The 12,748-nt window shown below is 38.6% G+C and overlaps 1 long non-coding RNA gene across 3 annotated transcripts in view; it reads left to right on the top strand.

Annotated features, from left to right (window-relative positions):
• Positions 1-12,748, top strand: part of LOC137147620 (uncharacterized) — an 88,794-nt gene that overhangs the window by 51,830 nt on the left and 24,216 nt on the right. For all 3 annotated transcript variants that reach the window (XR_010918261.1, XR_010918260.1, XR_010918259.1), the window contains one exon: positions 11,295-11,520. This is a non-coding gene — a long non-coding RNA (uncharacterized lncRNA). The remainder of the gene's footprint in view (positions 1-11,294; positions 11,521-12,748) is intronic.

Raw genomic sequence — 12,748 nt, forward strand, 5'->3', positions numbered from 1 at the left:
ACCACTAGAAGGGGACAGATTGCTATACTGAGTGGATGTGGATTACAGAGACAGGACCAACAGCAAGATGTTGGCTTTCTCTACCGTGACTTCTTTCTTTTCTGTTTTTATAACATCAATCAGCTGAATCTATGTGCCTACCACTCAATTTTTCTCCTCCTTCTTCTCCTTCTCCTTCTCCTTCCCCCCTGCCCACTTTGGGTGGCCCTTCAGACCCTGGATGGAGATGGTCAGTTGAAGGGTAAAAGTATGAAGGGAAATTGTTTTGAAAAAGCAGAATCTTGAAATTTACTAAATTTATGGCCATCTTATTAAAATAGTGGCTTCAGTGAAAATGTTCATATGACTGCAAAAGGGTGATGTATGGATCATACAATGATTTATAATCTTACTGCAATGTGCTAGCAGTAGTTTTAAGTGTAATGTGAATTTACTGAATAGTTTGATTGATGAAAAACTCAGGAGGAAAATATTAGTGTCAGTAAGAAATTTACATTTTGCTGGTGATTTTGTTTTTAATTTTGAGTTGACAGTCCTGCTGTTTCCTTTCACTGAGTACAGTGAGGACACTGGATCTTAGTAACTCTAGTTTCAATTTTTCCATAGAATGTAGATGAGTCCATATTACTAACATTCTCCTCTGTCAAACCTACGTCTATCAATCTAATCTAGTAATGGTTTTGTTTTTATAACTATTATTTTAGTATCCAGGTGCCATATAGTAAGTTAGATCAGTATGGTAGCATGCATAGTAGATTTCACTGATGACACTGCAGTGCCATGTCCTCTGATGATATTGCAGGAAAGGTTTCACTTTTGTCTCCAAATCAAGCGTCAATACCAGTCTTGTTTAATTGCAGGTCAGAAAAAGTAAAGGAAGTTAAACCAAAGGAAGTAAGGTCCAATGGTTATAGGACTATGGAATTGGGTACTGGAGTTTTGGATTCTCTTCCTGATTCTGGACTTAGGCAAGTCACTTATACCATCTATCCCACCTGCCTCAGAGGAATATTACAAAACTTGTTAGATTTGTCAAATACTTCCAATCATTGGATGGAAATGGCTATACAAGTACAAAGTAGAATTATATAGAACTATATATTTCTGTTATAAAATGAATCCAGCTTCCATTTTATCTCATTATTATTAACCAAATTTGCATGAAAACACCATCTTTGTTTCTTGAGAGATTAGTTAATCCTCTCCACACAGTTCTTCTCCTGTCTGTGACATTGCAACTGGTTGCTGTGGAAATTAAAATATCACATAAAATGATAAATTCAGATGGAGCTCGTGAACAACAACAAAAATCCTATTCTCATGCAAATTTTCTTATTAATTAGAATGGAGGTAGAGCAATAGGAAAAAGGTATGACCTTTTCTTTCCAAATATGGTGGTGCTTTTCTGTGTTTGGTTTGCGTTTATTCAGGTTCTCAAGGACTATTGCAGAACTGAGTGTAGCTAATCCACTCATTATCTAGGTAGATGTAAAAAGTTTTAGTTTCCTTTACATTTGGTTGAAGCCAATTGTAATTTTTTAATTTACACAGTAACAGAGAAGTATCTAACATTCAGTACATAGCAAGTTAACATGACCACTTCTGTCCTACAATGTTCTTTACATATATGGTGTCTGAAATCAGGAGAAAAAAATATTCCATGTTAAATTGCATAATACAAAGATTCAGTCAATAAGTCTTAAATTGATTTAAATTACTGAGAGATTACAGGCTTTTTTTTAAAGGGCTGTTTTGGTTTTTATAGCTGTAGTAGTTTTCAATACCTCAGTCACTGCTGTGCATGTGGCACTTCGTATATAAAACTGTTATTAGATTGTAATCTAATTACACAACAAGGTCCAGATGAGATTAGAAATTGTCAGTGTTCACAAGTAAGCATGTTCTAGTGTATTCATTAGCCTCACCCTGAAATGCATCAAATGTTTGGTAATGGGGAATTCTGCTAAAGGTAGAATATTCTCACCTGCCCCTCTAATTTTGAGTTGTCAGTTCAGATAAATAAGGACATGTCAACCTCCAGTATTTAGCTACTATTTTGATGGGGGACCATATAATTGCCTACCACCAGATATATAAATGTAATGACAAGGGAATATTGGTAGCAAAAAAAGCAATTGCCCAGTTTACTCAATATTAAAATATATCTTTAGCTCTTCCTAGCTGAATGCCTGAGGCAAGGTGGTGAATGGCAAAGAAGGAAGAGATTTCTCCCAAGAGTAGAAAAAGATCTGTGCAAATCACCTATGATCCTATTACAAACCCAGTTTACCCAGCATACCAAATCCTGAGCAAACTTTTATTTTGCAACACCATTAGTTAGCTTAAACCTTTAGGAGTAGACACCTCTTCCTCTCCCCCCCCCCCCCCTTTGCCTTACTAAAATTGTGTGTGCAGTAACTTTTGCCTGTGCTGTGTGTGTATTTTTCAGGAGCATACTTCCATCCACACAAACCAGTGGGGCAGATGTTAGACTAATTAAAGGACACACAGAAAGGTGCAAGTTTGCACAAATTCAATTTTGCATGAACATAAATGGATGTAGGTGGGAGCCCACCTAAATGTGTACCCACTACATGTATGTTTTTTTTAAAAAATCTATCCTTCTGAATAGGGCCTTATATGAGGCATTATGTAACTAAATATTACGGGTGGCTTTGGCAGATGCCTGCCAAACATTGCTTCAGTCACTCATATTTAAGTTCCCATGTTTGCTGTATTTTACTCCCAGTTCCTAGGGTGTATGGCTGTTTCTCATTGTTTGCTTATCACTTAATGTACTTTACTATTATTTTCATACCATTTTTATGTCTCAACAGTTTTCTGAGGGGTTTCTTCCCTTTTACCCTTTATGGCATTTTTTTCTGGGTTATTTTATTGTCTTCAGTTTTTCCACTTTGAGTTTATGAAGTTGTCCAAGAACTAAAGTTTCTTGGTTCCCCACACAGATGAGGTGCATGCTATTCAGGTGATCATATAAACTTGTTAAGTAACTTTGCATCCAAAAGGCTAGTTAAGCAGTTGAAAAATGAAAGAGCATTTACCTGATTTGTGTATAAAAATGTGAGTGTTCTCTTGCCCATGCTTAATGAGCACACACCCACTTCTGAAAAATCTTTTAACTTTTAATATTGTAAATTCAATTTTTTTTGTTCATCTTCCACTTAGACTTGAGTATCCTGTCTGTATCCATTTTGCACATTGTATATGCTCGTGTTTAAAGATTATTTGTTAACATCAAGGGCTTGAAGATTAATCCTTTGAGAGAGTGGGAATATTGAGAGATGGTTCATGGAAAATACTCTAATGCTGCATGATCTAGAATCCCTAAACATCTAACACATTTGTGTAATAGTCTGAATTGGATGCAGATTTAAGATAAGATTGACCATCACAATATGTAATTTAGGTGCATGTGCAGTGTTCGACTGTGTACAATGGTGAATTCAAACAATGTCTTCGCATTGAAATATTCTATATTTTCACTATTTATTTTGCTGCTTTACTTTGGACAATCCTCTTGTAATATGACCTTTAGAAATATTTTTGTGGCAGATGTCAACGTTTGAAACGCTTGTGTGTTGAGATACTGTTTTTATTGGCTCTGTTGGTGTGATGCTATGGCAGAGCCTATGCAGTCTATTCCATGTTACCCAGCTATATATACCTGTCAGAACAGTAACACTCTGTTCCTCCAAACTGTTTCTTAGACTAGTCTATCATCCATTTATAAAATAGTACCAATGTTTTCTATAAGTTCAGAGTCTGTTTTTTTGGGGGTTTTTTCCAAATAGCTTGCGTTACACACTGAGTGTGTGTTGCATTCCCCTGTAGGGCTAGGTGTATGAAAGGTCAACAGCCTTCTACTTCTACAAGCTAATGGAGTTACTTTATTATCTCAAGTAGTAGAGCTCTGTGCTGCAGTGCTTGTGGTGCAGGATTTAAACCCTGTGGATTGCCCATATAGGGGTCATTACACTTCTGTCATGTACTCCTCATAGCTGGAAAAATGGAGATATTGAGAAAATTGGAATTGTTTGAAGGAACATTTATAAAAATTGTTCTTGCGAAAAAATATTTTTAGGTGTGGGATTTTGCTGATGTAGCCTGAGTAATTATGATGTGTGTAACAGGGTGGGGGATGTTCAGGCAATGTTCTGTATAATTATTGCACTCCATTCTTCATCTTAACCCCCTGCAGAAGCTCAGGCCAGAGTTGAGTTTCTTCAGGAATTTTCAGAAAGCATTGCACAGAGTTAAAACCCTGATAAATGGATGGTAAGAGTCCTCAGTCAATTTCAAAGAGAGAGCACCATGCCCTTTTACTAAAACAAACATTTAATGCATACAATATACATCGCAAATAGTACACGATATAGAAAATAGTGTTTGGAATACTATGAATAGCTTTTTAACAAAAGTTGTTAGGCAGTAAAGCTACAGGTATTCCTTTATACAGACTTCTCCCCTCTTGTTTCTGTTACAAACATTCACATAGGTTTCAACGTAACATTTTCTAAACTTTTTAATATACATATTAAAACATATTCCCCTCTGGTCTTAGAGGTTATGTCAATCATTATAGGATGACCATAGAGTGTGAGTGAGTCAGTCAGTTCATCACTTGCACTCTTCAGAGCATGAGAAATGGCAGTGGGCTCAGTTATTCAGACACGTCAGCACCCTCTCCAGCTCCGCAGCCATTGCCTTCCTTGGGTTAAGGCTATAGGAACTGGAACTCAGGATGCTAGGGGTGCTAGCTTGAAGTGGTTTCCATTATACAGGGTTGACAGTTTGGTTTAATGGCTCTCAGCACCCTCACTATACAAACTGTTCCAGCACCCCGATGAAGTCCATGGGTCTCTCCCTCCTGACAGGAGTATTTCCAGGCTGTACTGTTCCCTGCCTTCACTGTGTTGTTCCCATCAGAAACAGGATGCCCAAGCACACTGCTTGCTTTTTCTCTTCAGAGACAGTTAACAGGTATAACTGCTACAGTTATAAGCTACCACACAGCACTTCCTATGCAAGCCTGCTTTATTCTTAACATAAAAGCAATACAGAGAAAACATTAAAACGTGCATGCCGATAAGGTTACCAGCAATTATCCCAGCCTTCACATGGGCTCTGTCAGGAACACTCCTTCAGCCCCCCAACCCACCATCTACCTCCCAGGGGATTCCTTGTGGTTAAAAGTTCATCACAGCTTCAGCTTAGAACAAGCACTCAGTCTTGTGGGTCCTCAGGAGGATCAGTCCTGTCAAGCCTTCCCTAAGGATTGGGGCCTGTCTGTTCACTGGATCAGGAAAAAGATCCTGATTCAGTTTAAAACCAGACTATTCATCCAAAAAATCCTTTGTCTCTTGGTCCATGAGGTATCCAATTTGAACCCAGGGATGTGACTTCAAAGGACTCATAACGGAAGAAGTATGTAGCATCCCCCATCATACTAGAGAAAGTATATACGGTAACGCACACCATTGCATTTTAGTACAATGTACCCCAAAAGGTATAAATCCTAATTCATTAAGGCTTAATTTAATTCAGTAAAGTCATCTTAATTCCATAAGGTTTGTTCAGGATATTGTCAGTGTATCACAATTAGCAGCATCCATTGGGACATCCAATCCCAAATTTGAAGGGAAACCAAGTCCCAGGCACCCAGCAGAGCTCATAATGTATCCAAATCCCAAATATTTACTCAATCTACTGTGAGTGGCATCTCATTTGGACATCATAAGTGGATAGAACTACAAAGAGTAAATGATTTTCCCCCAATTCAATCCTACATTACACCACACTATGGGTTTTCTTTTATCAATATACCTCTATAAATTATTGTACAGTATATCTTTAAAAAAAAAAAGGGCTTAGTATAGCAGTGTTTTTTATGATAAGCAATGGATAGGCTAATGTATGTAAGGGTCATGTTTGAATTTGTAGTAACCATTTAAGAGTTAAACAAAAAAAAAAGTGCAAAAATAATCTTGTCCTTCCATTTATAATTACAGTCTCATTCTAGTGAGACTTCTTTAATCTCACTCTCTGTGACATCATGCTTTATGGAAAAAGTTAGAAATATAATCAAACAATTATTTTGTTTGCTTGTTGGTAATGTGGTGATCTTTATAGGTTGATTTTTTCCCCTCACCACTGCACTTAAACAGTCTGAAAAGGCAAAGAGAAATCAATGTAACTGCAGAATAGCAGCATCTCCACTTTGTTAAAGACATTTATGCTAGTCATTTATGCTATCATTTGTGCTAGTGCTTCTGTAAGTGAACAGAATTTTTAACCTCTGTGTGTGCAGCCCATTCAACAAATTGACCAAAATGCTCCACACCTCACTCTCATGGTCCTGTTTTAATTGTTGTAAGGTGAACCTACATTTCAGTCACCAACATGGGATAATAAGGGTCATTCTCATGTCTTTAACTGGAGGGCCTCAGCACTTTATATAGAACTGCCCCTATGCAGTGAGCTACTGTTTCTCAAATGCTAGTGGAGGATTCAGTAACAATCCACAGCTCAAAATCTAGGAAATAAAAATGTGGACAAATATCCTCAATTGAGGGTGCCAATACAACCTTCACTAGTGGCTTCCGGCAACCCCATATAATAATTTCAGCCTTATTTGGGTTAGGGCTGAACCACTTCACTCTCATCCAGTCCCCAATCCCAGGAGGTACTGGGAGGAGGGAGTGAACAATTGTATCAGTACAAAGTCAGAACTGGCATTCTGGAAGCACTATCATACATACTGTGTTGCTTTCCCCAGATCATATCCTCACACACACGTGGAACAGGAGAGACAGACTAGAACCAGGAGGTAACCCACGAGAGATCCCTTGGAACCAAATGGGCTGTCACCAGATACACCCTTTGAACTTCCCCAGAGAGAAAACAACACAGCCACTCAACCTATATCTGTGTCTAGAGTCCACGACCAAGTCAGCAGCTCTACAATTCATGACCAGTCAGACATATATCATCTAGTTCATGCACCACTCATGGAATGAGAACATTCCAGACGATTCTACAACCAGCCATCCTGACCATATAAGTAGTCACAAGCTGGTCTAGTTTGAGCCTCACACAAAATATAATGTACACTAAATTTTTTCATAAGTTGCAGTATTGCCCTAAAATAAATCTGCTAGAGAATATGTTTGTGATAAAGACAACACTGTATTTATTTAGCTCAATAAATGATAGCAAGGGAGTGTTGTGAGATATATTTTCTGACATTTGGGGGGATACAATTCACAAGTAGTGGAGACACATGACATTTTAAAACACACATCATTCTTAATCGGCACATGAGCAGGAAGGAGAGGGGGGAAATCACATTGAAAATATCTGTGACCACATGAGTACTGCCAAACTGGGGCAAATGGCTCATTTCCACCTCCCTTTTTCAAAAATAAAAATTCATGGCTGGACTGTCTGTTTTGAGTTTCAGCCTCAAATGGTGGAGCTGTAAACCCCTTGAAAAACAGTGTTTATAATGGTAACACCAACAGACCTTAAACTATAATGGCACTGCTGGGCTTTGCAATAATAACATTAGTGTTTAGGGCTGTCAAAGTTGATGTCACTAATCTATGTCTAGAAGGTAAAAGGCAATGATGAATGAATGTCATCTTCTGCCATAATAGGTTTCCTGAGTCCAAAAGACACTGAGCCTCTAAAATAGCCATAGACAGATTAATGGGAGTGGTCAGTGAGCTGCAGCACAGGATTCTGCTCTTGGTGGTGTCCTACTATTTGTCACAAGCAAAAACTGCTACAGAAAATATATTAAAATATCAAATATCTGTAGGGTTTTGCTGCTTGTATTGGTTGAAGCAAGCAATCTGCTGCAGGATTGAGGGATTAGAACAGTTTTTCAGCCTTGGGTTACCTGCCCTTATAGAAAGCATAGGCAGCTCTGCCCTAAGTTGTCTGGAAAATATTAATGTCTCATTAGTTAAAGATTGGTGATGAGTAGGTGACCAGCTAACAAGTGTTGAGGGGGCAATAGACGCATATGTAAGAAAAAGCCCCAAATATCAAGACTGTTCCTTTAAAATCAGGATGTCTGGTCACCCTAGTTGATGAGTAGTTGTCTGTGTGATATGGATAGTAGAGTGTGTTTGTTATATACAGGATTTTGCTCCTGGATCTGGCAGGATCGGATCTTGTTTGTTTTCACTATTTTCTGCAATATTCCTCTGAATGTGTTTTAGAAATGCTTGACCTGTATCTTGCTAGATTCTCAGTTTGTCCAATCACACTTTTTCTTCAGTGGTTGTATTTAATCTGTAAAAAGGAATATGAATATTTAACTCTTATACAGTAGATTCCCAAGCACTTTACAAATTGGCATAGCCTGACAGGGAGAGGTTAGATGTCTTTTTCAAGATCACCCACATCTCCTGACTCCGGGCCCCTTATTTAACCACTGCCCCATTCTGCCTACTACAGCTGTACTCAGTATATCGTATACAGTGGGTACAAAATGCTGTTGACTGCATTTGCAGGCTGCCGCAATCTCCGGTATATGATCGGAATTAGATTTCTGGATTGTCCTAACATGTGGACCCTGAGGGAGCAGTATTAAATCGAGAACCTTCAACTATTAAAGACCTTTTGATTCAAATGCAGTTACCAAAGAGTACTAGTGATAAAGCAATGGTTTGGTTAGTGACAAGGGAGAAGACTAGAATTGTCTACTGATGCTTCTGCTATATGTAGAGTTCTACTCTGTTGGTTATGTTATGGTTTAATTTCATGACACACTGATTTAAATGAAGAGATGCAGCAAACTTTTCAAGCCCAGCCTCACTCTGGCATGGTTATGGTCTTGTGGCTTAAACCACAAGACGAGAAATTGGTTCATTTCTGGTTCTTCCACTAACTTCACAGGTGACCTTGAACAAAGGATTGAGGCCCAGATTTTTAGAAGTATTTTGGTGCTGCTGTGCTCTGCATTGCAAAGCCTTAAGTGACTTAGTCATGTATGTCACATGTTCAAAAAAGGCTTAGACGCTTAGTTCTCAGCAAGGGGGAGATGGCAATCTACCCAGCACTCCCCTGCTGTGGACTAACTGTATATGGGGACCCAGCTGAAGCACCCTAACAGCTTATTAATGTGAGACGAGCTCAAAACGCATTAATATACTGTTAACGCACATCATCAGGGTCCCCACAGTCACATTAGTCCATGGCAGGCTAGTGCCGGGGAGATTCACACCCCAGCTGGCTGCAAACGAATTGTGCATGTAGACAAGCTCTATGTGTAATTGGAAAACAGTGCGACTTAGGAGCTGTAGGGTATTTACATTGGAGGACAAAAAAAAACCCACGGCAGCAAGGCTCAGAGCCTGGATCAACTGACTCAGTCTCATTCTGTGGGTCTAAAAATAGTTGCGCAGACATTTCCACTTGGACTGGAGCCCGTGCTCTGGGACCTAGTGAAGAGGATGGGTCTCAGAACCTAGACTCCAGCCAGTGCAGGAACGTTCCCGTGGCTGTTTTTAGCCTCGTAGCATGAACCCAAGTCAGTTGACCCAACTGTTGAGACTCATTGCGATGGGGGGGGTTTGTTTGTTGCAGTGTAAATGGACCATAACTGCCCTAAGTCACTCTTAAAAATGGGACTTTATCCTTATCCTTATTCTTTTCCTTTGTCTCCTCTATCTCTCCTTACCTTCTCCAGATAGATTCCTCCAGACTGATAAAAGAGAGATTTTATTGAGGGATGAAATAGCCAAAAATGGAGTCTTGCAAAACTGGACTTTCCTGGAACATGTACTTTGAGCCAATAAAATATGACTAGTTTGTTTTTCTACACTAACAAGTTAAAAAAGAGTCATGTAAAGGAAGGCTCATTGAGTAAGTTTTGGGCTGGGGCTAGTACATTTAATGATGATTTTGCATGACTGCTCTAACTGAAAGATGTGTGCCTGACTTATATTCTTTTCCATTATGAATTTAAATGCTAATATTTTTTTAAAAAATCCTTAACTTGAAAAGATGGCCTAGATGACCATATTCATAAGTGTTGGAGCAGTCTCAGTGACATTAATATAAAAAGGTGAAATTATAACCATCATACGTTGGCTACAAGTTTGCTTATCATCTCTGTTTTGACTTGCACTCAAATCTGAAGCTATCTGTAATATCCTTTGGAAATCCCATTGAAAGCCTTCTGCCATTGGTCTAGTCTTCAGCCAGCTGTGTGTATTAGAAATTCTTGCATTCTCTGAAAGTAGTTGCATTGTCATAGTTCGATCATAGAGATCCTTGCTAGTGACCATCTACGTACCCGAGCATGAGCCTATGAACCCAAATCCTGCTCAACGTACTCATGTGGGACTGCTCAAGGAATAAGGCATCTAAGATTTGTCCCCAATATTAGGAATCTAATGCACAAGCACATTTAGTAAATGACAGTATGTAAGCACCATCCATCTCCCAAAGTGAGTTAAAGATTACATGTATGTGTCATCTGACGTTTTTTCCTGCCAATACATTTGCAAGTACAGTGACTAAAATGATGGTCTGAGAGCACTTTTTTTTTTTTTTTTTTTTTTTTTTTTTAAATCACATAAGTGGCTACTGGTTGTCAAAGTGAGATTTCCATATTCCACACTAAGCATAATGATGCCAGTAAAATCCATCCCAGCCTTACTCACATTCAATACTCATTGTATATTCAAAACCCTTGCTAAATTGCTGTTCATGGTGTTGGTTGTGTATCTCTTTTAGAGAGATTCTATCTATATTCTGTTCCAGTTCAGTGTTGTGATTTGAACTGCCTTAAGGGATTATCTTTCTTTGGAATGCAGGAGATATGATGCATCATAAAATGGGGCCTGACTCTAATCTCCGTTAACTATCACACATGCTTTGATTCACAAACTAAACAGTAATAAAAAAACCACATCATGTCATGTGACCTACATTCCAATCCAAATCACCCAACATTGCTTGGATACTATTTTGAATAAATTGCTCATGAACAGTCTGCAGACTTCAAATTAATCACAGAGGTGATTTGGTGAATGATTTCCAATAAATAAATTCAAGAAAATGGAAATCTGTTCATGGACAATTAGTGAACAGAAAGTTGCTTTGTTACAAATTATTCATTCACCTCTGATGCTTTCCAAGTGATTTAACTAACTGGAACTTGGGCTTTCCTAAATGTATGACTGTCGCTATTTCATCAGACCTTTTTTATTTAAAAAGCAGGCACTTTAATCCTTTTTCTGGTTTCAACATCTTTTCAGGTTATACTCAGATATAGAAAACTTGTGTTAAAAACCCAGCAAAAGAAGAGACCGGATGAAAAGGCAATACTTTAACCTGTGGAATTGCCTGTGGGAATTGTCCAAATACCCAAGAGGAGGAACGAGCATTGTGTAGCATTGTGGTTATGGTCCTGGGAATATCACTACAGGATTGCCTCTTCCAGGAGCAATGACAACCTTGACCAGTGATTCCAGTGGATTAAAGGTGGGTTTCATTATTTAAAAATACTTAGTTACAGCAGTGTCTTTACTTTCAAAATATTCCAATGCTGCTTCTCTCTACATCTCTTCTCTTAAAGTTGTCTTGACCTACAAGCTTCCATGTCTACCTTTCCCACTCCTGACTTCATGTTTCTTCTGTTATCCCTTATCTTGGGAGAGTCTATGGAATAACATAAAGAAGTACTCTGCCTCTCATCCTGAAAATCACTTCTAAAAACCCATCTGTATTATGAAACTTATGCAACAAAACATCCTCTGAACTTCAATTATTTGTGTTTCAGATTTCACAGAGCTCGAACAGGTGTAAAATTATACTATTCAGTATTAATTAATATTTACCATCTATAGTAATTGCTCCAATCACTGTTACAATTATCAAATAAGATCTGCACTTGTGCTCAGTGCTGTACAAGACTCAGAAATATAGTCTAAGCATCAGATACAGAGAAGACAGGATGCACTTGGAAACCAAGACAAAGGAATAATTTGGAGGCTATTAATTTCATTAACTCATTTCTTATGTGCATCATAATTTGAGTAAGTTGTTTTTTTTTACAAGGGATTTGAACTAGGAAGGTGGAGAGTGACTTGAAAAACTGCTAGTGAAGTTGGGACACTACTGTAGTATCATGGGATTATTTTTATATATATATATAATAGCCAGTTAAGTAAAATACCTGAGCTCTACTCTAATGGGCCTAGTCTTCTATTATAGAAAATAAGGGTTATTTAGAGCCGTATGCGTTCTGCAATCCCTTCACATTTGAGTTTTCTCACTATTCAAGGGGGGGGCAAATCCTTCCTCTCACACCTGCAGTGGAACTTCTATGGCTTCACAATGCAGTGTGATGGGAAAAATTCAGGTGTAGAGTAGAGCAAAGTAGAGATTTTGGAATGGTATAGGGCATTGCCTGGGATGAGACCAATGGATCTGCTGCTCTGTGAGTGGACCAGCCATCCAACGCTATTGAAATATTCAGGGAGGATTCCTTGATCAGTGCTTGGCCTCCTGGTATAGTACTGTTTCTTGTAAAGGAGGGAGTTCTGATCATCTGAGCAGGCACTCAGGGGGAGATGTAGGCTTACCAGTTCATATGCTCACTGGTGTGGGGACAAGGAAAGACAAGATGGGAGAGGTAAAGTTGGCATTGGAATAAACATGCTATTTGCATAATTACTGAATTTTTTGGATAACCCCTGAGTAGCCTCTG

This window comes from Emydura macquarii, unplaced genomic scaffold, assembly GCF_026122565.2.
Source record: "Emydura macquarii macquarii isolate MOO-44397 ecotype Brisbane River unplaced genomic scaffold, CSIRO-AGI_Emac_v2 contig_561, whole genome shotgun sequence".
NCBI classification, from domain to species: domain Eukaryota; kingdom Metazoa; phylum Chordata; order Testudines; family Chelidae; genus Emydura; species Emydura macquarii.